Here is a 26,402-nt window from a genome sequence, read left to right as displayed (position 1 = left end):
TACCCTTAATGTTAACAATTGCCAAAAATGCATTCCTCACATGCACTTTTTGCCAACTGTGGTAAAGCATTCAGATACAACTGGGTAAAGGGGTTTCCTGCATAAACAGAGGTTAGGAAATTAAATGGGTCAGGAAACTAACTTTTTTTTTTATTTCAAATCATTTTTATAGAAATAAGAGAAAAAATAAATAAACAACGAAACGAAAATAAGAAAGCAAATCTTACAGGTACATTAAATCATGAAATGAGTGACGTACATAATTCAGCAGAACATACCAAATAAGAGCAGAGCAAAACACAATTACAAGATAGCATAAAATGCAATAGAACGCATATTAAAAACCCAAACGCGACAATCAGAGCAAATACATACATATGGTTGCGCTAGAATGAACATAGAATGAAAGCAAATATATATGGTTGCACTACAATGAACATACAGTGAACACACACAGAGTCTTACTCCCCCAGTATCCGAATACGCTCACATTGTCTAGTGCCTATGGAGAGTGGCATAAGGATATGTTAAGGGGATGAGGTGCCCGTGTACCCCAACAAAAGCAATGGGAAGTTGACACGAAGCATACAGTGACGGGCGAATCAAACCTCACAGTCAAGCGAGTATATTTGCCTACACTCCCTCACGGAGGAAGCATCAAGAGATTTCCAAAGCTTCTTACGAGAAGTGCGCCATGGGGAGGAATGCAGGGCAGGATTGTCCGCCCCCCTCAGAAAGGAAAGCCAATCTTGCCACATCTTGAAGGATACCTCAGAAGCATTCTTCCACTTACATAACACCACTTTACATGCCAGGGTGAGCATTAGATAAAGTAGCTGGCGGTCATTATCATTGGCAAGATTTGGGTCTAGTACTCCCAGTAAAACATAGACAAATTCCCTTACAGGTTTGATGTGGAAAACATGTTCAATGCAATCAAAATGTTTCCCCAGTATTTCCCCAATAATGGGCAGTCAAAAAGTACGTGGGCCAGATCTCCCACACCTGAGTCACAATTCCAACACTTAGGGTTATCTCGTAGATGAAGCCTGAAAAGTGTATCTGGCATCCAGTATGTTCTGTTCAAAAGCATATATTTGGTTTGTGACATTATTCGAGAGATTTTGTTCAGAAAAGCAGTAGTATGGATTGTGTCCCACTCGAATGTTATGCCCGTTGAGTTCCGTTCTGCCTCCCAACGCATCTCACTACGCCTATGAGTTTTCCGGGGGAGAGGGAGGAGGAGTTTATATATCCTGGAGACGAAATGTCCTGATGTCCTGAATTACGTTAGATTGGTCAATAGCCAAGGTTCGGAGGGTTTCAAAGCACGGGTAGACAGAAGTGCTTTTAGCTTCAGGAAATCATAGAAGTCTATTGGAGCAAGTTGGTGTAGGGCCTGGAGTGAGGAGAACGGTAAGGGGTCCAACCCATCATAGAGGTCGCATACCAAGTTAATACCTTTTTTTTGACCAATATTCCCAGTGATGGGGTTCCCCATCTATTTTAAGGGCTGGAATACGCCATAAGGCTACGGAGGTGGAGTTCTTGAATTTTAAGCCAGTTTTGTGGGCTTGATCAAGTCTCAAAAGAGCACGTCTTGTGTTCAGTATAATGGAATTTGAATGGGGGAGGTGTGTAAGGTCCATGGTAAGAAGGGCAGGGAGGGGGACATTACCCACCAGGGATCTCTCAAAATCTAACCACAGCGGGATGTAAGCCAGATCTCTTGCCAACCATTGCGCACCCTGCTTACATAGGAATGCAGTTGATAGTTTCTGAAGTTGGGAATGTCCAGGCCGCCAATGTCTTTAGCTAATTGTAGCTTCTTTATGGATATCCTGGGCTTCTTCCCTTGCCACAAGCATGTACCAAAGAGCTTGTCAACCTTGCGTAAGAAGTCATCCGAGAAGGTCATCGGCAGCATACTTGCTAAGTAGTTTACCAATGGGGTTACCATCATCTTTAGGGTTTCAGCCCTGCCCCACCAGGATAAGTATTTAGGAGACCAGCCGCCGAGTAGTTTGGAGACTTAATGCAGAAAACATCTGCAATATCATCATATTACTTTTTATTTCGGTTTTTGGGATACCATAAAAGAGACACATAAATAACTTTGAACATACAGGAAATGATAAGTTAAAATATGAATTAACTATAAACGAGTATAATCTAATTGAAAATAGTAGCATTTTAAAAAAACTATTCATATAGTAAAACTCCCATGCCCTAAAAAATTCACAACATATAAAACTGACCCGATTATTTAGGAATATTATACCTTCTTTAAAACCAGGAAATTATGAGCAATTGTGAAGCTGCAAAAATCAGGGGGGTGGGGGGAGCTAGATTAGTTTGTAAAATCCCACGGGCCACCTTGTGGTTTCTGGTGCCCAGACTCTTGCAAATAGGAGCTAGCCATTTCAACCTGGGTTTGCTACATAACAATGAGCCCAGAGGTCCACAAGACCAATCCCTTGAGACATTCCCTTATAGGTTTGATCCTAGGGAATCACACAGAACACAAATTGTTAAGAATTTCAACTGGACCACTACAGTATAGGCAATGTACTTTATCTGGTGACTGTCGGGAAATATTTCCTGTTCGCTCCGCGCCCTCGTGCTTACCCGCCAAAGGCTTTCCCTAGTTGCAGAGTGCGGAAAGGAGCCGATAACGCACCGATGTGCGTAGCCCAATTGGGCTACATTTGGACGTTTTGGACTACGCACATCGCATGCGTCCCCAGTTTGCTCCGAGGCTCATAGTACCTCGTAATTTACACAGAGCAGTGGTTTTAATACGCCTACCTGACTGCAACAATAGGTTAGCCCTTGGAGTGAGCACACGCTCCTGGTATTACGATATGGCTCTTACGCCCTTGTCGGCTGGAATAACCTATACTACAGCATTGCTGAGGGGCTGGATGCATTATGTTTACCTCTTGTGTGCATAGGGTTGGCTCCCCCTGTACTCCTCCGCTATTCTGTGCCTTGCACTACAATATTACATACAGACACCCTTTAGCATTGCATGGGTGAGATAAGGAAGATGGGATCTATCTGAAGGAGCGCAGAAAAGCCACCTAGAAGAACTTTGTTGACGCTTGGGATATCCCCGTCCTAGAGTCGGTCAACAGGGCCACAGAAACTACCGTCCCTAGCACTGTGTAGCAAGCCTTGATAGCCGGCCATCATTATCAGTGACAAAAATCCTTTGGACATGAATTTCTCCTTACTTTGACCCCTCAAATACTGGTGTGGTAGAGCAAACCGAAATAAGTAGGTGCACATGGTGAGGACTCCTCCCAAAACAATATCTGAACAAGGCTGTGGAGAATACACCAGATGTTTCTGGCTGCAAAGGAATCCACCACACCTGTGGCTCCGGATGTGTAGCGAACTGGACACAAAAGCGATAAGAGTTTTGTAGAACTCCTCTACTCCATCTCTTCCGAGAGACACAAATCCTTTCATCAGGATGGACAATTTGACGAAATGGCAGCTGCAGTACCTAGCCCTTAGCTAGGGTACCCCATGGGGGACAGATTCGTTACAGGACGTCTCCAACATATGTGGGAATGTTTCCTCTCTTGGTCACACCCTCTGGAATCATGAGGATCTTTCACAATGCCGGCCCTTTACAGACCATTTAGGGATTACTACTAGGGTTCAATTCCCTTTCCTATTCATAACATACACGTTCAAAAGAGGGCGTCCATCTTTTCGCCACCTTTCCTCTCCTCCATCGTTGCTGCTGTTCCGATGACAGAACAGATGGTTGGAGTACTTGGTCCTTCCTTTCGGGCTCCCCTCAGCGCTCTAGTGCTTCACCAAGTTAATGAAATCTGTGATTACTCCTTTAAGGGAACAGGGCATTCCCCTAATCGTTTTTATCGGGATATATATTCCTCTTAGCACACACACATAGGCCTTAGCCTCACTACTTTCCTGACGTTAGATCTCTTCAGCTTCCAATTCCCTTCAGGGTTACAATATGTAATGGCCTATTCTGGCTGTAAATTTGGTATTTTTGTGTTTCTTGGGTTAGAACTTTCCGGGATTATCTCGTCCCCTTGTCCGTCTCCAATGGTGGAATTCTTATGTGATTAGGACGTTCCCATACAGTTCAACTAGGTCCTATACGCTCCGAATAAAGGGATCTCTAAAAGGAGCTCATACCGGTGCTATCCATGCAGACAGTTCCCTTTTGGGCGCTTGCCACAGTAGTGGTGCTATTAACATCATCTATCAAACAATCTTCCCTGCCCCTCCAGTCATTTTCGGGACCCACAGACACAGTCAAATTGCCTGTCCTACGGCTCTGATGCCTCGCTCTCTCCTAGAACAGTCAGAGTTCGGTCTAGTGTCAACCACCAGCCGTCAAGGCCCGGGTAGCACACTGCGCCATTTTTCCCCCTAGCAAGCAGGTGGTCTTTGCAGGAGTTATATATTCAGGTCAACTGCCTAGAGCGGTAAGTGGGGTCGCTTACGATCTGGACCCTCTCCCTCACAGGTCTTGTTACATCCTACTCAACAGGCGTTATCATTAAGCTAGAAGATACAAGGTCATCTCTAACAGCGGAGATAGTGAAGGACTTCCGACATTCGGCCTAAGTTATCAAATTTCGGTCAGTGCAGGATACATTCCATATCAGCAAAACTATGAACACCCTGTCGCGCGACGGTCGGTGGAACTGAACTAGGCTTCCCTCCGTCCATTCCAATTCCCGTAGAGGGGACGCAAATATCACGTCAATTAGCAGAGGTGAGCTTAACATTTCTCCTATGGAAGTCTTCCCCTTGGTTTTTTCCAGTACTCCTTGAGACGGGCTGCACCTGCCCAGAGGGATTCCGTGGCCCTCCCAGATACTCCAGGGGCCTCATGCTGAAGCGCCCAATGGTAAATCGAAGCTCTGTCCTCTATGACAAAAGTTTTTCTGGCAATAAGGGAACTGGCCTGGTTTTGGACACACTGCAGGCGTTCACTTAACAAACCAGGTTCCTTCCAATCTGAAAGAAAATACTCTTCCACCTGGGAAGACTGGGTTCGTCGGTAAGTCCAAGACGCGTGGATTCTGTGGAGGCTTCCTTTCCCCACAGTGTGAATGTTTTATCAGGAATAATGTCATAGGGATTGGCGTATTGTTCGGTTCGCAACTGCTGTTTGGCCGTTTCTGCAGTTCATTCTCAGATAGAGGGCAAACCGGTGGCCTTGCGCCGGTAATCTGTTACTTATTGAAAGTTATTAGGGTAGGGAAGTCCCCCAAACCAGAATACTCCCCTCTGTGGGAGGTTTTTCTACAGTATTTCCTTAGTTGATAAATGGCCAACTAATAATATGTTGACAGCAATTCTAGTACAAGCTATGTTACTAGACCTATCTACCCGTCGGTGTTCCTATGACGAGAAAGCCCTGCATTTACAGGTACAGTATCTACTCGGGAAGGAGTTTCATTTTGTAGTAATGTCAGGGCTACATCTTGTCAAGAACTGTTACATATGCTTTCCAGCTGATGCAAAGTATGTGGGGTTCAATATTTTCTGATGATTTCTAATGTTCAAGCCATCTTGAGCTTTACGGATTGATTTTCTTAATCTACATTTATACAGTTCGTTATACACTGGTGTGTGATATAACTGTAGTTGCTTTTGATAAACGTTAAACTAGCATAAACCGAAGTCTCCGGTCCTGTAATAGAATAAAAAATTAGCTAGCATTCGCGCCAAGAATTTTCAACTCTATTAAGGACACAGAGGCGAGGATTATCCTACCCGGTTTTATTACAATGTTGGTAATAATTACCCACCCACATGTACTTGATATTCTGTATAAGCAGATGTTACAGGTTTTCCTGGTCTCATTCCTTTCAGGTTCTGGAAAAGAAGACGGAGCAGAAGTACTTCTGGTTAAGAAGACGTAAACTTTCCAGATTTGGTTCCTCCATGTTGGAGGGTGATTGATGGGACACCCCATTGGGGGTAGCCGCGCGCTTTATGAGCTTCAAATAATAATAATAATAATAATAATAATAATAATAATAATAATTTTGGACTGAAAATTGTTAATGTTTTTTGAACGACAAGGTTCGAGCAAAGAAAGAGGAGAAACCGGATACGGTGGCTCTCATAGGGCTATAGAGGCTGTGATGTATTGACAAGCATCATGGGAAATGTCGTTTTTATTTGCATACAAAACGATTTTCATTGGCTGCTGTGAGTAGCAGAAAAAAAAAAAAAAGTATAATCCTCGCCTCCGTGTCATTAATAGAATTGAAAATTCTTGGCGCGAATGCTAGCTAGCACATTTTTAGGTTTCGCTGGGGGGCGGAGCCGTAGGCTCCTCCTCCAGAGAAATCTATTGAGTACAGTAAGGCACTATGGAACACGCCCCCCGTCCCATTGGCTCGCTCCATAAATGGAGCCTAGCCATTGGACGAGGGGCCTGTCCATCAATGCCGGACCAGACACGGGGGCGTTCCCGAGATTCTTTGGCTTTGGCGACGTCACGCGACGCCGGGAACGCCCCCGAGTCTGGTCCGGCCGGGCCGTGCTTGCTGCTGTCCTGCCTTGTGTCCCTCCTCTCGCCGTCCCCACGTTTCCCGCCTCCCTCCCGACGTCCGTGTCCTTTCCCGCCCCCCTCGTCTCTCCCGCCCGCTCCCCTCGTCCTCTCCCGCCCCCCCCCCCCCGTGTCCTCACAAATAGTGGTATCCCGGGGGTCAACCGGCAGCTGCTCGGCACCTTGGCCGAGGCACGAAGGGGCTGCGACCGCATTGGTGGCTTTTCGGAGGCTCGTCGGCAGAGGCGCGCTCTGATTGGCCGCTGCAGTGGGCCTGTCCCCGTGAGCTGCGCCGCCGTTGGTTGGAGCCTCGCCGCGTCATCAGGATCTGCCCCGGGAGCCGCGCTGTGAGTGGCTGACTCAGTTCCTTAGACTGGAGAATGGTCTGGGATACTAGTCTGAAGACTGGGCCTGAACACTGTCCTGTGTGCACGAGCTCTAAGTCAGCCGCATCTGTTTCCTGGTGCTGGCCTTCGATACCCGGATGTCGACCTCCTTAACCCGAAACAAAGTAACATTTGTAGTATTGTCCTTAAAATCCGTCGTGTTAATCCCCGTGCAGTCTGTGCTCCGGGGGCGGGGCCACCCTGCCCTGTTTATCTGGGTCCGCGCCCTCTGAGCGCGCGGCTCCGGTCAGCGATTAACAACGTGTTTCTAGGAGCGAAGGGCGGGCGGGCGGGGGGTGACGTGTGCAGGGCAGTGAGACAAGGAAGGAAGGGGCAGTCAGAGGTAAAGAGAGAGCGGGAGAAGGGGCAAGACAGACACGTCGGTGCCTGCAGCCCCTCTTTGTTTGTGTGTCTGTTTGGGGGCCTTTAAGAAGGGCCCTCCCGTCCAAAGCCTCCAAATATAGCAGCAGGGAGGATTTTAATTGCCATTAACACATTTGCCCCCACCCCACGGCAATTTACTTTAGCCAGTGACAGAGTGACTGAAAAAGAGCGAGAAGCAGAGAAATTAAAGGGTGTGAGACAAAGTGGGGGAGGCAATGGCTGGGCCGAGAAAGGCAGGCAAGACGGTGAGAGGTGTTTGTGGCATTTTATGATTTCGTTTTTGCAGCTACACCAGCTTCTTGGTGCTATAGATGACTAAACACGCATTTAAACATGCATTTGAACTGTGCTAACATACAGTGGGCTTGGTTTAGAGGCTGGCTGGCAGACTTTGCCCCCCTCAGCATGGGCGGATTGCCATCTCTGCACAGGCTGCAGGGGCAAATCTGACCCACCCCCAGTGCTGCAATAGGCAGCTTCCTGCTCCACCGGGGCTGCATCCACGGAACGAGAGCCACTTCTGGGACAAGACTTTGGCAGAAAGCCCACCTGTGCCTGTCACTGCTCGCAGAATACAGACCTCCAAACGGGGGCACCAGAAATCAACCCTCTGAAGAGCGCTGCCCTGTGCTTGCCTACGGACAGGTGCCCCCTGCCACATGAGCTTTTCGTGGAGCGAAGTCAAACAGAGGGGTCTCCCCAGGTGGCACATGTTACCCCTGTCACATTAATGCCCCAGGTGGGAATGAGGTATTTAACAGATATGGCAGGGACCGACACTGCGGGCGAGGTATTGGGTGCAGTAAATACCTTCTATTCTGTGTTTTTACTTAATAGTAATCAGTGGCAACCGTACCAAGTTACACACCTCTCAGGAATTACCCTGAAGGTTCCCCTGGGACATGTTGGCAGCTTTGACCTGACGTCACTGACCGTAGCTGACCCTGATGAAAGTGGCAGGCGTGCGATACTGACTGCAGCTGGCAATTACCCTCGGGATGCCAAGCTACCACGGAACTGGAGTTTGCGCCTCACACCTAATGAGGCACTAGATAGGGGGCTTGCACTCCTGGGGGGCCGGGAGCACCGAGGTCACGTGCCACTTTTTGGCAGAGCCGCCCACCTTTAACTCGGCCCTTATGTCTCTAGGAGGTCAATTCAAATCACAACATAGTACCCCCCCCCCCCCCCCCCCACACACCTTCCAGACTAACCTAACACATTCATTCATTCACTGACTGACGCACACGGGTCTCACCAACGCGGAAATGGGAACCGATTTATAAAGAAAAAAATCAAGTATTTGGAGGTAAAGGAGAGACATAATAAAGGTCGAGGGAGATGGGAGAGGTCAGCAATCAGAGACAAGCGTTCGTCGAGAAAAGTGAAAGTTCAGAGAGGGAGAGAAAAGAAGAGAAGGGATAATGCAAGGTAAGAGACGGCTCATGGGACGGCGCTGCGCCCATCCATCACCGAGACAGTGATGTCTCAATAACACACCTCCTGCTCCGGATCAATTTAATCCAATTCATGGTGCTAAAGTGGTGTTTACCAGAAATAACTGCCCGGCAGCGCCTGTGTGTGTTTGGGGTCAGGGGGGCATGCGTTAATGCGTCTCTGGACTCAGACCTGGACATCCCATATACGGAGCAATCTCCCAGCACTGAGTGTACACGACGTGAGACACCGTAACATGCACACCCTACAGTAGCATGCACACCCAGCGTTCGAGCATGCACAAAGCACCCCAAAAACACGCGGATTACCCTATTAGGCACACACCATAATATAAACACATTGTGAAATGAGGACCTGGCATATAATACGAGCAACGTCATAACACGGGCACATTACCATCACGTGTGCACACCACTGCAACGTGCACACGGTAGCAAAACATGCACACGCCATTCTAGGTTCATACGAGTGTAACCGCACAAATCAACAACCCGTGAACAAAGCACCGCGGCATGCACACGCCACAATACACACAAAGACCACCATCCCATGAAGACAGCAGCAGAGCATGCGCTGAACACCTCAACCTGTACACACACCCAGCACAACAATGAGCACACGCACACACACTGCAACAGGCACACACTACAACAGTTAGCACATGTTGGCAGCTTTGACCTGAAGTCACTGACCGTAGCTGACCCTGATGAAAGTGGCAGGCGTGCGATACTGACTGCAGCTGGCAATTACCCTCGGGATGCCAAGCTACCACGGAACTGGAGTTTGCGCCTCACACCTAATGAGGCACTAGATAGGGGGCTTGCACTCCTGGGGGGCCGGGAGCACCGAGGTCACGTGCCACTTTTTGGCAGAGCCGCCCACCTTTAACTCGGCCCTTATGTCTCTAGGAGGTCAATTCAAATCACAACATAGTACACCCCCCCCCCCCCCCCCACACCTTCCAGACTAACCTAACACATTCATTCATTCACTGACTGACGCACACGGGTCTCACCAACGCGGAAATGGGAACCGATTTATAAAGAAAAAAATCAAGTATTTGGAGGTAAAGGAGAGACATAATAAAGGTCGAGGGAGATGGGAGAGGTCAGCAATCAGAGACAAGCGTTCGTCGAGAAAAGTGAACGTTCAGAGAGGGAGAGAAAAGAAGAGAAGGGATAATGCAAGGTAAGAGACGGCTCATGGGACGGCGCTGCGCCCATCCATCACCGAGACAGTGATGTCTCAATAACACACCTCCTGCTCCGGATCAATTTAATCCAATTCATGGTGCTAAAGTGGTGTTTACCAGAAATAACTGCCCGGCAGCGCCTGTGTGTGTTTGGGGTCAGGGGGGCATGCGTTAATGCGTCTCTGGACTCAGACCTGGACATCCCATATACGGAGCAATCTCCCAGCACTGAGTGTACACGACGTGAGACACCGTAACATGCACACCCTACAGTAGCATGCACACCCAGCGTTCGAGCATGCACAAAGCACCCCAAAAACACGCGGATTACCCTATTAGGCACACACCATAATATAAACACATTGTGAAATGAGGACCTGGCATATAATACGAGCAACATCATAACACGGGCACATTACCATCACGTGTGCACACCACTGCAACGTGCACACGGTAGCAAAACATGCACACGCCATTCTAGGTTCATACGAGTGTAACCGCACAAATCAACAACCCGTGAACAAAGCACCGCGGCATGCACACGCCACAATACACACAAAGACCACCATCCCATGAAGACAGCAGCAGAGCATGCGCTGAACACCTCAACCTGTACACACACCCAGCACAACAATGAGCACACGCACACACACTGCAACAGGCACACACTACAACAGTTTGCACACGTGCATGCGCACATCATCGTGACATGAACACAGCCTCCTGGAATGCACACAAAGAGCATACAATGCACACCCTGTGACAGGCATATTTGATCACATGCACCAACCATTCTAACAAGCACAGAACGGTACCCTCTGCACATTAGCACAGCACACACCCACTGCTGGTCCTATCTAGAAGGCCTCGTTGCCAAGTTGATCTGCGGCCTGCCTTTGATCGATCATCTGGCGGCTGCTTTGCTGGACGTCAATGTCCCCTCCTGGGCCACCTGCTCTTTCAGTTTCATAGGGGGTGACATGCTCACCACTGCTTCTGAGGTGGCGACGGACACACATGCACACAGACACCCATGCACACACGCACACAAAGACACACGCACACACACACACGCTAGCCCACACACACACAGATGTACACCCACTCCCCAGGCACACAGAAGTGCATCCCACATAGCACACCTATACTGTAAGGACTGACAGCAGGTGACATCTACTCACGGTCACCTTCATAGACCCGCGCACTCTTCTGCTTCTAGGCGCTAGTCTGGTACTATGAAAGACCGAGTGCAGAGCGAGTGCAGAGCGGGAGGCTGTCATCCCCGTGTGCCTGTCCTAGGATGGGGAATGCTCAAAAGAGGTCTTCCCCTCTTTTACCTATAACCATAACCAAAACCCAAACACCCCAAGTACTACAAGTAAACATTTCCCCGTCCTTCGATCAGGCCTGCGTTAGGGCATGTTGCAGCCTCTGCTTGGTCTGGTAGGGTCCGTTGGCAATGCCCCTGGTACAAACCGGGCAATGGCCTCTTATGGTGACTTATGGGGTCACTCACTCCCTCAGCGCGTTGTGGGTCTCCTTCTGCTGTGCTGACAGCTCTCCGCTGACAGTGGCATCTGAGCTTTACTTCCATGCCACCGTTCTCCTTTATCCTTCCATACCATATTACATGAGGTTCCTGGCTCCTTGGTGACGCATGCAAGAGCCCATTTGTGCCTTCCTCAGTGACATCACTTCTACATCTATTAACCATCCATGAGCCAATCCCGAGGTTACAATACCACTTTTCTAGTGAGAATAGCACATGAACTTCCACACTTATTCATCGCTCGAACATCAGCTGATGGATGATGTTAGACCTGACATCATTGGCTTGAGTCTCTCCTCCATGTTTTCCGTTTGCCTCTACTGTGTTACGATGTTTTGCTGGTATATGCTTTGGGCGCCGTGTCACTGCTGATCAGTGCCATAGCGCAAGTGCTCCCTATGTTAAAATGATGTATCTATGGTATCCATGTTTGGCTTATTTGGTTTACTGTCAGTCCCTAGTCTAGTGCACCAGGAGTGCCGGGGCTTGTAAATGCAAATGCCGCTCGTGGGCTTGCAGCACGTGTTGTGCCACCCACAGGAGCGGCCTGGTAAACGAATGTCTACGGGTCGGTCATTGCGAGACCCACGTGCAGTCTTGCACTGTCACGTCGGCTGCGCAGGTATACCTACCTGCCAGTCCCTTCAACCTTCCCGTAGCTTCATGTTAGTCACCCCTATGGTAGGCCCGTGGGCAGGGTGCATTGTAAGTGTAAGGTAGGACAAGCCTGACCAAGTTGGCATGTCCTGATAGTGAAGTGCCGCCATCTTAGGGCTTCACTATTGCGAGGTAGCCTGCTCTCCGTTGGATAGAATGGGCCGCCGGGGTTATTAACGCTATAATCCTAGCTGGCTCGGGGAGCATGGTGCAATGTCGAGTTTGGTATCCCTGAACTCGGGGTTTAATTACGCATCCGTTGGTGTGGATGGTTTTTAGGTTTCGCTGGGGGGCGGAGCCGTTAGGCTCCTCCTCCAGAGAAATCTATTGAGTATAGTAAGCACTATGGAACACGCCCCCCCGTCCCATTGGCTAGCTCCATAAATGGAGCCTAGCCATTGGACGAGGGGCCTGTCCATCAATGCCGGACCAGACACGGGGGCGTTCCCGAGATTCTTTGGCTTTTGTCGACGTCACGCGACGCCGGGAACGCCCCCGAGTCTCCTCCGGCCGGGCCGTGCTTGCTGCTGTCCTGGGCATCGTGAGTGTTTTTCCCCCGGCACGTTTCCCGCCTCCCTCCCGCCGTTCGTGTTCTCTCCCGCCCCCCTCACGCCCCCTGTGTCCTCTCCCGCCCCCTCCCGCCGTCCGTTCCTCTCCCGCCCCCCCGTGTCCTCGTAGGTGCTGCCGCCATTTTTTTTATCCGCCCGGGGGTCAACCGGCAGCTGCTCGGCACCTTGGCCGAGACACAAAGGGGCTGCGACCGCATTGGTGGCTTTTCGGAGGCTCGTCGGCAGAGGCGCGCTCTGATTGGCCGCTGCAGTGGGCCTGTCCCCGTGAGCTGCGCCGCCGTTGGTTGGAGCCTCGCCGCGTCATCAGGATCTGCCCCGGGAGCCGCGCTGTGAGTGGCTGACTCCGGGGGAACCCTCGACGTCAGCGGAGGCCAGTGGGAGCTGCGACGGGGGCCGTGCCTGCGAGGGTGAGTCTTTGGGAACACGTGACGGTCGCTGTCTGGGAGTCTGCATGTGGCGCACAGGTATGCTGATGAGAAACTGGGCAGCATTATGGGCACGCGAGGTGAGCTCGACGGGCGGGTTGTGGGGGCAGAAGGGGCGGACTCTGAGGGAACGCGTGGAAAGTGTTGGTGTCAGAGTTGTGCGCCACTGTGCCTACTATTTCCAATCTCGCTGCACTTGCAGTGATAATGTTTTTTGCTTCTGTGCTGAGTTCACTTCTGACGCAAATCATCATTGGCCCTATAAAGTAACATAACTAGCGCAGGGGGATAGGAAGTCCGTGCGCTGCATTCACGTAATACGACCGACATGCCACGTAATGACAAGCCATAAACCTATATGTTTCACTCAGTGTATTTGTGCTTTGCTTAAAAAACACATACCGCCTAACATTCAGCATGTGACGCACTTCTATACATCATAAAATACTATACTATGCGCAAACACATCATGCAGTTTGGGAATCGAATATGGCGAATGAAGGCTCATTGGAATGTGGTTTGTGACATCCAGCTCTTCCTGTGACAGAATCATAGAATCAAGAGCTATGGACCCTGTGCTAAAATCAAATTAATGACGCCATTAGTACACTTCCTTACCGCTTGCAAAGTGCCCCTGTGGTTGCAGAGACATCAATATTATCAGGACCGATTTGAGTGACGGGGCATTTGTCCAGCAAACTGAGATGCCGTCTCTTATCCGACAGGAAATATTCAGTGTTGCATATTAACATATAATACTGCAGTTTTTATATCTGAATATTCAACCACGCGTAGCAGTATTCGGCTGATTATAGAATGTCCATATTTCTGTTGACAAACACAAATTTCAGAGGCCGGCATTGGTATTTTCGAGAATTTAGCAGGTCGTGTGTTCTTTGGTGGCCGGAAAAGGGAGTGACGTCTGAGAGTGCAGTAGGATGTGTTTAGCATTGCAGATAGCTGTGAGTTGGAAATGAACAGAGCAGCAGCATGTCAGCGTAGCGACACCAAGGGAGGGCCTCATATGGGTCTTCCTGTCTGAATGTGGGTGGCGTGCCTGCTGGTGGTGCGCAGTGGTTCAGGTTGTGGTAGAGCCTAGTGAATGGCAAGCAGGGACTTACTAGTTATCAGGGTTGGACGTTCAAGTTTATCTTTGATTAATTCTTGGTTTGAATTTGACTGAATAGTTTTAAAGTAGACAAGATACGTTTTTAGGTCTGGAGTTAGCTTTGCTCTTTTGATTTTCCTAAAATGATATGTACAGTACAGTTACTCAAGGGGCTTTCAGCTCCTCCTCATCATCCATTGGTTTGATATTGTGTCATTCACATTTTTCTTCTGCCCACTATAGAGCACAACTTGTGGCAAAGGGTCAGGCAAGCTTCACCCCTTGGCTAACTTCACTGAGAGTTGCGCCATTCTGCCCTCTCAGAAGAAGCCTATCCACACACAAAGTAGTTCTCTTTAGTGCCCTGGGCTACCATGGCAATGTTTGATTTCTGTTACCCAGAAAGTATTTTTGTTATTAGCCATTTGTTTGTTAGACGGAGGAGGGCCACCAGCTTCCTCAATATAAAGGTTTGTAAAAACGATGGCAAAACAAAATAATCACTGACTACACCAAAAGGCTGGCAGCAGCACCACACCAATTGGCTTTCCCAATGCTTGTTTAGTATGGGAGCCATCACTGAGGAATGGCAAGGCTAATGCTCAAAATAGCTAGCTAAATCGAGAGTAATCTGGTATTTCCCTCCATTGTGTACACGTCATTTTGTATTGTCACAGTTTCCCATTCATGTTTACAAAAATTTGCTTACGGGGATTGGACGAGTCTAATACCACTCCCTGTGTACCTCTGCTGCCATGTTTTTTTCTGTGACAAAGCAATAATCAGTTTTTCTACTGCATGCAACCTTAGGCACAAGGTTAAAATTGCTTGTGACGTTTCTACCCCACCTATGATTTATGATAAGTGGCCAAGAATTGAGGGATGACATTTTATATTGTTTACTGGCTGACCATGCGCAAGGCTCATGTATGGCCAGGTACATTTTTACAGTAAGACAAGAAGTTAAAAAGTATTCGACATTTCGAAGGCACCATGGTGGGGTGTCAGAGGCATATAAGACTGCAATTCGAAGCCATCTCTCACTTTTTATACCTGTAGCTCTCACGCATTATAACATTCATGGCAATTCATTTACTTGTTGAAAAACTCACCCTTTTAAATACACCAAACAAGTGCAACCCTTGTTTTAAAATGTCTTTTTGACTAATTCATATGGTCAGTTCCTAAATACATGGAAAATATTCATGTGAATTACCTTAGTAAAATAACTTGAATGTTCTTTCACACTTCCATTTGAAATAATATTTATTTTTTATAGTGCTCTGTTAATCAGGAGGCCTTTTCAGGACACCAGTGAAAACAAAATATGATCACAAGCTTCTTAGACCCCAGCATGTTGTTTATATAGGAACATATGCAGTGAGAATTTTGTATTTACCTGCATATTAAATACACATTACTACATTTTTATTTCACCTGTGACTGTAATAGAGGGCAGAAGAAGGCTGTGAAAGTGCTTCTTATGATGAAGTGACATTGATGCGCATTGCATATGCAGATTTTTCCTTCTCCCATTGTTATGGTGATTTGGTGCCTGCGGTCAAGAAATGACCAGCTTGAGTGTCAACCACTGGTTATTTGACACTACACAACATTGATAAATTAGGGCTTGATGTACCAAGATTACATAAAAAAGTGATCACAATTAGCTCACCCAATTTTACAAATACAATTTGATTTTGCATACAAACCTAGATACAAATAGGTTGATTCACAAAACACAAAATCACAGGGGAGTGCATAGGGAGTGCATGATAAGTGCAGAGTGCATAGGAAGTGCAGAGTGCATAGGAAGTGTGGAGTGCATACAAAGTGCACAGTGCATACAGAGTGCTGCATAAAAAGTGCAGAGTGCATAGGGAGTGCATAGGAAGTGGAGCGTGTAGGGTGCATATAGAGTACAGAGTGCATACAGAGTGCTGCATAGGGAGTGCAGAGTGCACAGGGAGTGCATATGAAATGCAGAGTGCAAAAAGAGTACTAGGGAGTGCTAGAGAGTGCCAAGTGACTGCAAAAAAAAGGTAATGGCAATGTAAATGACAATGCCATTTACTTATCTGTTTTCGAAACAAAAACATAAATACAAATTTTGGCATATACAATGCCAATAACTCTAACTTTTCCAAAGGCGAAACCATTGCATTGTAAATGCTTGTTTATCCTCCTCCAGCTGTAGAACAAAAGTTCCAGCCCAAGAGGAGTTAACATGCTGGCTGAGCCCTTGAGGGGTTATTCTTTTCAAGTCCCCATGAGACTTAGAGAGGGACTCCTTTTCTTCATGCTGGGGGAGACTGCGTTCTCCTGCAGCTCCACCTGCACCATTGCACACTTTTGGTGGTGACCCCGTCCTCCTGGGGCCACCACCTGCCGGTTAAACGCTGTTTTCCCTTGCAGGCCGGTCCGGGCCTGCAAGGCATTATGGGCACTCTTGAATACTAGAGCAGCAGCTCCCCCGCTGCTGCTTCGCGCCTCGTTCCTCCCTCGGTGGGGGGCCCGGTCCCACCCGGAACCCCTGGTGGGTGCTTCCTTGAGGCTCGGGGAGCCCACCTCCAGCCTCTCCTGCTGTTGGGGGCCAGGTCCCACCCAGACCCCTTATCAGGTAGCTCGGGGAGCCCACCCCCGGCCGGCTCCTTGCCCAGCCTACTCTTCGGTGTGCGGCCGCGGGAGCCGGCACGTCACTTTTGGTCAGCCTGCTCCGGCAGGCCAACACACCGACTGTCGCTGGCCCAACGAAGGCCCGGGTGAGTGCGACGGAACTCCCCCCTCCTTTACTCGGCTATGGGGAGTGCGACGGCACTCTCCCCTCACAGCATCGCAAGGGGGGCCGGAGTTGGAGATCCCAGGCCCCCGCGGGGCCATCTACACAGGGAGAGCGATGGAGCTCCCCGACTTGGAATCGGGCCGAGGTTGGGGTATCAGGCCCCAGGGCATCTTCTTTGGGGGCCAGGGTGGGCTCCTGGCACCCCGGGCTCCGCTTCACGGGGAGCGCGACAGCACTCCCAGACTTTGCTTCGGGCCGGGGGATGGGGCCACGGACCCCTAAAGACCTCCTTGCGGGGGCACAGCAGTGCTCCCCGCCCGCCTCCATCTTCGACGGGCGCAAGGGTGGGTTCCTGGCTCCCCTGCAGGGCATATTCACAGGAAGTGCGACGGCGCTCCCCGGCTTCCCTTCTGCTGGAGGCAGTCCCAGTGACCTGACCCACCCCGAGGGCACCTTTGAGGCAGGCAGCAGAGCCCCATGCACTTAGTCGTCGGTCCAATTAGAGGGCAACGGTTGCCTGCCTTCTGGGGGGCATATCTCGGCCCAAGGCGGTCGATTTTGGTGACCTTGGTCTCTTCTTGCTCCTGGTGGCGCTCCCCGGCCACAGGGAGCACTTTTCTTCACCCTCCTGGGCTCACAGAGGGTGGATTCAGCAGGGAGCTGTCTTCACTGGCTCCCAGCGCCAGCCTTTCGCCTGGCTCTCCTGGGCCTCTACTCCCTGCGCAGAGGCCCCTGCTTCTGTGCACTGGTCTTGGTCTCTTCTCCTGGCGCTGTTCAGGATCATGGGACAGTCAGGGGGTTCCTCCTTCCAACTGCACATTGCGCCAGGATCCAGCACCCTCTGCCTCAGCAGACCAGACCCCAGAGAGCTCCTCTTCCTGAGCAAGTTCTTTTTAAAGATTTGGGGAGGGGACTGGCAGGAAGTCTCTGTTAGCCCTATCACACAGCGATACATCACTTCTTTGCCCCCTGCTCCCTCCTTCCTGACCAGGCTTCTGGGTTTGTTCAAAATGGCGTCGTCCAGGGTCTCCTGCCACACGGTCTCCGAGAGCCCCCAGGCTGCCTTCCCTCCAGAGCGGTCCAGTGCCTGGCACCAGGTGTCAGCTACTGATGGATGAACCTGTAGCTCCACCAATCTTCTCTTCTTGGCATGGAGGCCCTCGCCTTTGGAATGCTTGTTGTGCTGTGCTGGGCCTCTGAGGCCACGACTTGGAGAGGAAGGGCATTAAATCTGCCTGGCAGAGTTAGCCCCCAGCCTGGCCCTGGTTATGAGTTGACTCAGAGCAATATAACAATTCTGGATGACCTAGAAGCATTACAAATATGACTTTGGACTCTGCAGAAAAATTCTCACGCCAGTTACAGTGGACTTTAGTGCGTGTCTGGAATCTGTAGGCCTTAGGAAAGTGTCACTAGCCCATGGGCTCCACATCCCCATAGGAGAATAATGAAGTGAAAACAGTAAAACACACTACCTTTCCCTGACATGTTTCTTCACAGTGCATAAAGCCTATTCCATGTCACCACCCAATTCTGCATAGGTCCTGCCACACCATTCACTTTGTAGCTGCTCCTGGGCTGCGCAAGCCAGGAATCTCGCCTGCGCAGCCCGTACACGTGTGCACACGCATGTACACATGTCTGCATGTAACCAGCTGGGTGCCCTTTACTCCCACTGCTGCGCAGCGGCCTAGTCAAGTCAGGTCATTTATGTGCAATGTAAACAAAGCGGAAGCCCCTACACATCCCTGTCTTACGCCCCAGCCCACTGGGAATGGGGCAGTCGTATCGCCCTACTTCCCACTGCATACCTGGGCAAAATTGTTAACATGTAACCTCTCAATGACATTACATAGATATTTGGGAACTCCCATGTTTCAAATCACCTGGTGCAACCTGTGTCATCAGAACTGTTTTCCAGTAGATCAACTGAAGTCTAAAAGGTTGGTCTATCGTTGATGTGTTTTTCCTAAAGCCCACTTGTAGTGGGCTCAGGATTGCCGGGTCATTCAACCATTGCTGTAACCTTGTAAGTATTATCCTACTAAAGAGTTTTTGGGTAGTCTCAATAAGGCAGATTGGCCTATAATTAGCAGGGTCTAAAGGTGAACCCTTTTTAAAGATAAGGATGTTTTTGACCCCAGCCCATGATTCGGGAATGCTCATTCCAGTTAGGATGACATTGAAAACGACTGAAAGATACAGGCCCCAGATATTGATCCGAGATAAAAGCAAACCGCCTGGGACTTTATCAATTCCTGGGGGGTTATGAGGTATAGTCTTACCAATAGCTGCTTCAATCTCTTGAGGTTTGATATGATGGAACGCACAACTCTCTGCATTACTGGCTATACCAACGCCCCCAAGACTATTAGAATCCACATCTTTCCATAGGCCTTGTGTACATAGGCGAGAAAAAAAAGTCTATTCATGCATCTGCTGCAATATCATTGCAAGCCAATCGGTGATATGAGCTCCGTCAATACCCAAGAGTGAACCATTAGCCTCCTTGCCCTCATAAGAAACACTTACCTATAGATTGGCCTATTTGCCATCTTCAGGAGTTGACTGCAGTCCACGGAGAAGGTTGAAACTTATAAAGTGATACAAAAGAGGATGATGGACGGAGCGTTTGAGCACATCAAACACTCACCCCCAGTCAACTGATCTGGGTTTAATCCATCACCATTCTTTAGCTCACTCAGCCACCCCAGTTCAGACATGGCCATATGCAAATCAGTCTGACCCTGTGCCTCATGGGAACAGTCCAGCCCGAACTGCCAAGCCATGTCTTCCCTGGACCGGAAATAAGCATCCTAGGAACGGTTTCGGATTCATAATCCTCATCAGCCAGGCTATCTTGAATCCAGTGGCCAAGTGAGCAAGGGACTCACGTCTGAGCATACCCTGCCAACTTAGGGCGAACAAAGTGATACAACCGGTGATGGATTAAACCCAGATCTTTTGACTGGGTGTGAGTGTTTGATTGATTCAGATGCTCCGTCCATCACCACCCCCTTTTGAAACGTATAACTTGGCATCTCGCTTGTAGGCAACTGTGCTTATCTTGCCCACATTACTAGTTGCCCTAGTGTTCAGCAGGTCCCCCTTATTCACGGACAAGACAACATTAATGTTTTGTCTTTCCCTCTGTTAACAAGCTACTGGGTGTGCACTTAAATGTCAGACTGCCCTCGCACCAAGGTCACCCCATCTACTAAACATAAGGAAATACACAAAATGTGATGGGAGGAATGCTTGCAATATGTCTAACTACTGCAATCATTGTGAGTAGCATTACAACTCATAATTATTTTTTTTTGTGCCTATCATGCCCCTCCAGTTGGACATAGCTGTATGCAAATCTGTCTTTACCCTGCACATTTAGAACAGTCCAGTCAAACTGCAGGATAGATACTCTCTTCCCGGGAACATAAGCTACCCCAGATTGGTTTGGCAATGATCGGGACTCATCAGTCACGTGTAGCTTGGATCCAGTAGCATAGTGAGCACTGGACCCACGTCTGGATATTCGATTGTCCATTAGGATGATACATCAAACACAACAAAGTCGATGGGAAAAATGCTAGTCTGGCCATTGGCAACCACAAGCTGTTGATATGGAAGCTAGAAAACGACAAAATAAAATCAGCATTAAGCATGAAAAGTAAGTAGAAAACACAAGGCATAGGCTCACTAAACGATGTCTCCAAAAAGAAATTGTGTTTACGCTGTGAAGTCTCCTTCCCACATGAAGATAAATGTCTTTCTAATAGGACAAATATGCAAAGGCTGAGGGAAAGAAAAGCATTTCAGAAACAGAAAGTGAGTGGGTCACGAAGAGAAGCTGGATGCAGGAAAGTTCTAGAAGAACTCTAGCCCCTCCCATAAGACCAACTAAGGGAAGTGGAAACAAAACAAAGTTGATCCGTATCAAATTCATCTTCCAGCGGTTCGCTGACGTCATCATCGAGTGACCGTGAGGAAAATGAATGTGCGATGGTGATGTCAGTCACAGACTGACGAGCGCATGTAGGATTGGCCCTTTGCAAGGAGAGACATAAACTTGAAAAGAATCGCCACAAGATGCAACAAAGTTCATTTGGACATAGTCCTAAACTCCATCTCAAGTTGAATAATTACCCTAAAACTTTCATTATAGACAGTGGTGCACCATAAAAGTACAAAGAACGGTCTCCAATACCATGTCTCAGGCCATTGAGAAGAAAAGGTGTACACCTGGGCAGCTTCTACACCAGTGCAGAGCAAAGGATCCTTTGTGGAACCCATGCGGCACAAGAAAACGAGAGTGCAAACACCAATTCAAGTATTCGCAGGTACGTCGAGTCCATATTTATTAAGTTTATATACTGCTGCTGACATGGGACTAATCTCTCTTAACTATAACTTTAATGTCCTTTCTGAAACAGTGAATCAACTCCCGACATTGTTGCATGGACTTGGGAAACTTAAGACAATGATGGTACAGCTTCACATTAATGAAGATATCCCCCTGTTGCACACCGGCAAACTGCTTCTCACCTACAGAAAGCCAATAAGAAACAGCTAAAAACACTGCTAAAGCTCGCCAACATCTAGAGCGCTCCTGTTCCGACACACTGAGTTTCGCACATTGTTGTGGGGAAAAAAAAAAAAAAAAAAAAAAAAAAAAAAAAAAAAAAAAGAAGGACAGTGGCGATTAAGTTCGCCTTCGTGTTGATAAGTGACAGGCCAACAAACTATTCGAAAGAGAAAGACAGCCAGGTCTACACATTATGAACATGATCACGAAGCTTAACGATGCCAAAGTCTTCTCCTGCATTGAACTGAACAACGGTTACCATCAACTTCAACTGGAAGAAAACTGTGGGTACATTACAACTTTTTCAAAGCATGTTGGTTTGTTCGGATATAAAAGGTTCAGTTTTGGTGTCACGTGTCCTGTGTATGAAGATTCTAGCGTTGCTCTTCAGACTCCTTACAAGTAATATGTAATCTGATAGGTGTGGCTGGGTATGACTAATAGTTTGTGACACAGTGTGTTCAGTTAACAGTTGAATGCTGAAGAATAATGTGTAATTTTTAAAGACAGGGGTCCCTAGACAGTTTAGAGATACTCAGGGTAATAAATATAGGCTAAATAGACTCTATACTCTTTGTCCAACCGGTCAGTTTAATATTCAATAAGTCCATGGAAAGAATTTCATACAAAATTCGAGTGGGACACAGCCTGCGTCCTACTAACACAAATAAATAGACAACAATTAGGGAAGGATTCAGGCAAGGGGAGCGAGGCTGCATAACATAGAATATAGCAGATTTGAATTACATGGAAACACCATTGCACAAGAGGATACACAATGTATTACATGCACATGGTGTACAAATTATCAACAGCGTTTCAATCCCTAGGGCAAGGTAGGAGGATCATCTTCAGGACATTATGAAATTCATGCATGTGTACAATTAGCTCCGAACATTACAATATTCATGTCTGAGTACATTAAGCAGTTGTTGATACATGTGGTGTAAATCATGGAAAAAAGGTTAGGGGGAGAGAAGGGAAATACATACAATTACTATGGGCAATGTCGGACCATATATTACAAAAAAATTTTATTATTTGTGTGGTGACAACCGCTGATGGTTCGGTGGGTTAATTAACTGTGTGGTAAAGGCTGTGTAGCGAATTGGGGAATGCTAAGACGCTTACAGTAAAGGAAAGAATAAAAGGATAGAGAAGAGCCAAGTAGCAAGTGATTTGCTGTGGTGACTAATAGGACAAAGGTTTAAAGGCCGTGCATGTTACCGCATGTGATACTAGGGTGAAGGGCTGCACGCGAGGTGCTGGCTATATTTTCTTACCGGGTTAGAGCCAGTATGTGGGCAACGAACGACGAGGAGAGGTTGCTGGGCTCAATTCACTTGGTAAAGTGACTCAGGACCTAATACAGTGTCCTGTAATTTAAGTGAATGTTGATGAGAATCTTACTATGTGAATTCTTAATTAGCATGTAAGGGGAGAAAGTGCTTACAGAGGGAATTAATATTCAAATATGCTGGGATCGCTGGGTATGATTTCCGCGGTGGGAATCGGCAGAGAACAAACATGTATTAAGGAATAGCCCATGTGTAGCTACCTGGATGGTATGTACATTGACTGGCCGCAATATGCTTATCAGGACATACAAGTCGCAGTGCTGCAATAGCAGACAGCAGCTGACTTCACAAATGAAGACCTGTGAAGTGGAGTTTCAATTAGGGCGGGAATAATTGTGTGCACAGAGTAATGCTCAGTCAGCAATATGCGCAGCGTAACTTACTGAGGGTTATCTCGGGTTGTATCCATATGGCCCAGTCCCGGCGAGTAGTTGCTTGAGTAACTGCTCGGATTACAGCGAGACAGCGCAGCGTGAACGACTGAAGTTAATTGGGGAGGCGGTCATGTGATGTGTGTCATGTGACTGTCCTAGAGAGCGTAATCTCATGGGTGAAAAATGGCGGCCATTTTAAGATGGAGCGGAAGGAGTGAAACTAAATAGGAAGCACTTGTGAAGGAAATTATAAACATGGAAAATAGAAATGGTTAAAAACATGGAGAAAAATAAAAACCAAACAGTACATTGGTAATCATACATTTTGATTTCTAGAGCAGGGGCAGAAGAATTTAATTAAGAGACCAGCATATATTATAATAAAGAGGTCGCGGTTTAAACCATTGCGGATACTGTTAGTCTTTAATATCCATTTCAGTTCTCCCTTGTTCAACAACTGATGGATATCTGCCCCTCTCGAAGGAAGTTTAATCACATTAATGATTGTCCATTTAAAGTCCATTTCAGTATGCCCAGATGCGATGAAATGATCCACCAATGGTGCTTTGGCGGTCCTGCACCGTATCCTACTCCGGTGTTGGCAGATCCGAATACGGGCCTTCTGTGTGGTCTGACCAACGTATATTTTTTTACATGGGCAAAAAAAATTGCATTATGACATTGGCAGTATTACAATTTGTAAAGTTTTTTCTTTCAAAAGTTATTTGTTCATGTACAAAGGCTTTACCTTCTATAGTAGTGTCACATACGATACATTCACCACATTTTACATGGCCAGCGAGACGTGGGAGCCCCCAGAGGTCATTCAAAGTGCCCTTGGTTTCATTAGTTGGTAGTGCTGCACGTACTAAGTGGTCTTTTATATTCTTCGCCTTTCTAAAGGCAAAGATGGGGCGTTCAAGGTTTAATATACCTGCATTGATTACTTTCCAGTGTTTCAGAACACTTTTTCTTATGGCGTGTGACACAGACAAGCCGGTTCTGTGTTTTTTTGGTCTTAGGTTCCAAAAGTACATCTCTTTGACAATACCAATCCCTTTTCAGGGAACGATGGACAAGCTTGCGGAGGTAGCTTCTGGTACATTGTTTGTCACTTAGAGTTTGCGCTTCAAGGAAGTAGTCTTCTTTTCGATAGCAATTCCTTCTTATACGGTTGTCTGTCTATTTGTGTTAGTAGGACGCAGGCTTTGTCCCACTTGAATTTTGTATGAAATTCTTTCCATGCACTTATTGAATATTAAACTGTCCGGCTGGACAAAGAATATAGAGTCTATTTAGCCCATATTTATTACCCTGGGTATCTCTAAACCGCCTAGGGACCCCTGTCTTTAGAAATTATATACGCACCGAAGGTCCCTCACCAATTGCCTATTGGGTTCCCTTATCCTTTAAAATAGAAGAATAATGTGTGGCATGGTCTCCTACATGCTCCAGGGGAGGACGCTACAGCAATGTGTAACTGTAGCAAAATAAACTGCCACAAACGTCAGATTTTTGTGCCGCAAATCCCAGTTTTTGTGTCCCTAAATTTACTAATCTATGCCACAGTATCCTGGGGTGTCAGATTAAAGCTCTTGTGTTTTAAACTAACCAACACAACGTTCACATTTGTAGACATGGTTTTGTCTCAAGTGCATCCAGTAAGATGTAGTTTTAAGATACAGCCTCAATGTATTCTTTATCAAGTAAAATATACAATAGGGAGCGATACAGAAAAAGTAATAAACATTGAAAAACTATAGGTAAATTACTATTAAGACCTAGCATTCGTACTCCATGTGCTGGTGTATTTTATAATTGGCATTCATGCAATTGCAGGTTCTGTAGCTATTTCAGAAAGGGGAACAGACTAAATAACTGTCTATAAACAAAGTAGATCACTACAAAGGCCTACCCAGAAAGTCAACTGATACACGACATATCAAGCAGAAAAATGTGGCCGAAAAAATTCGGACCTCACACGCCCACTTTTAAGTTATTTCAAGACGTCCAGTGCTAATCAAATTCGGTGCGCTAAACACCGTTTAAGAATGCGACCCTAGGGTTCACGTTAACACTTGCCACACACGACTTTGTAACAAGGACTCAGCAAATTCACCGACTACCACCTAACAATGTTCAAAAGACTCAGGTGGGTATTTCAGTGATCGTAAGACCTGGAAGGCCGTTAGCCTAGACGTGAAAGGACAAGCACAGTTTCCCCTTCTCAAGAAACCACTACATCGAATTTCTACAAATTGTACTGCCTTCTACTAAACTGCCCCCACAACAACTACAGCACTTAACCGTATATGCTTTTCTAATGTACAATGCTGCCTGCTACGAGGGCCTTTTACGGATGGTGACCAGGTATTCAGCGTGACTACTATACCAGTCGTGGCATACAGCGTATTGCTACCAATAATCAGTTACCTATCAGTATATGTTATACAGTTCCACCATACTCGTTAGGTACCCACCGACCAGCTACCTAAACAACAACCTAAATACCCAAATTAAAGGAATAAAATTAAGGATACAGAGTGTACTGTGACCCTTCTGTACGCCCAGTAAAGTTCCATGTTTGTTTTATGGGACGCACGATCTCCCTCTGATACCTATAGATTCCTTGCTCGTTCCTGTTGGACTACGATGGGTAAGGCGGAGTACTTACCATGGAGCCGGACAACGTGGATAGGGGGCTGCGAACAGGTCTAGATGAACGGGGGAGCCCCCGTGTTTATCCTCCCACCGGATCAGCCGCTCGTTTGTGCTCAAACACGGTGACTCTGCAACAACACCGCCACTCTGAGTGACGTCAGAGACCCATAGAGACGAGAGAAAAGAGGAGCGGTACACTCCCCACGCCATATCTTCAAGCATAACAAGTGCCATAGAGCTGTGTGTCCTTTTTCTCACAAGAAACAGGTTTGTTGATCTAAATGTAGAAGCCATTTTAGAGACAAATGAAAAAGAGAGATATATTAATGTATATATGAATATATGTTAATGCTAAAATGTA

The 26,402-nt window shown here is 47.4% G+C and overlaps 1 protein-coding gene across 1 annotated transcript in view; it reads right to left on the bottom strand.

Moving 5' to 3' along the window:
* Positions 1-26,197, bottom strand: part of OSER1 (oxidative stress responsive serine rich 1) — a 75,284-nt gene extending 49,087 nt beyond the window's left edge. Inside the window, exon 1 of the mRNA XM_086932568.1 lies at positions 26,055-26,197. The gene's annotated coding sequence lies outside the window, so the exon portion shown is untranslated. The remainder of the gene's footprint in view (positions 1-26,054) is intronic.
* Positions 26,198-26,402: the final 205 nt, after the last annotated feature.

Source organism: Lissotriton vulgaris, chromosome 7 (assembly GCF_964263255.1).
Source record: "Lissotriton vulgaris chromosome 7, aLisVul1.2, whole genome shotgun sequence".
Classification (NCBI taxonomy): Eukaryota; Metazoa; Chordata; class Amphibia; order Caudata; family Salamandridae; genus Lissotriton; species Lissotriton vulgaris.
This window is presented reverse-complemented; position numbering and strand designations above follow the sequence as displayed.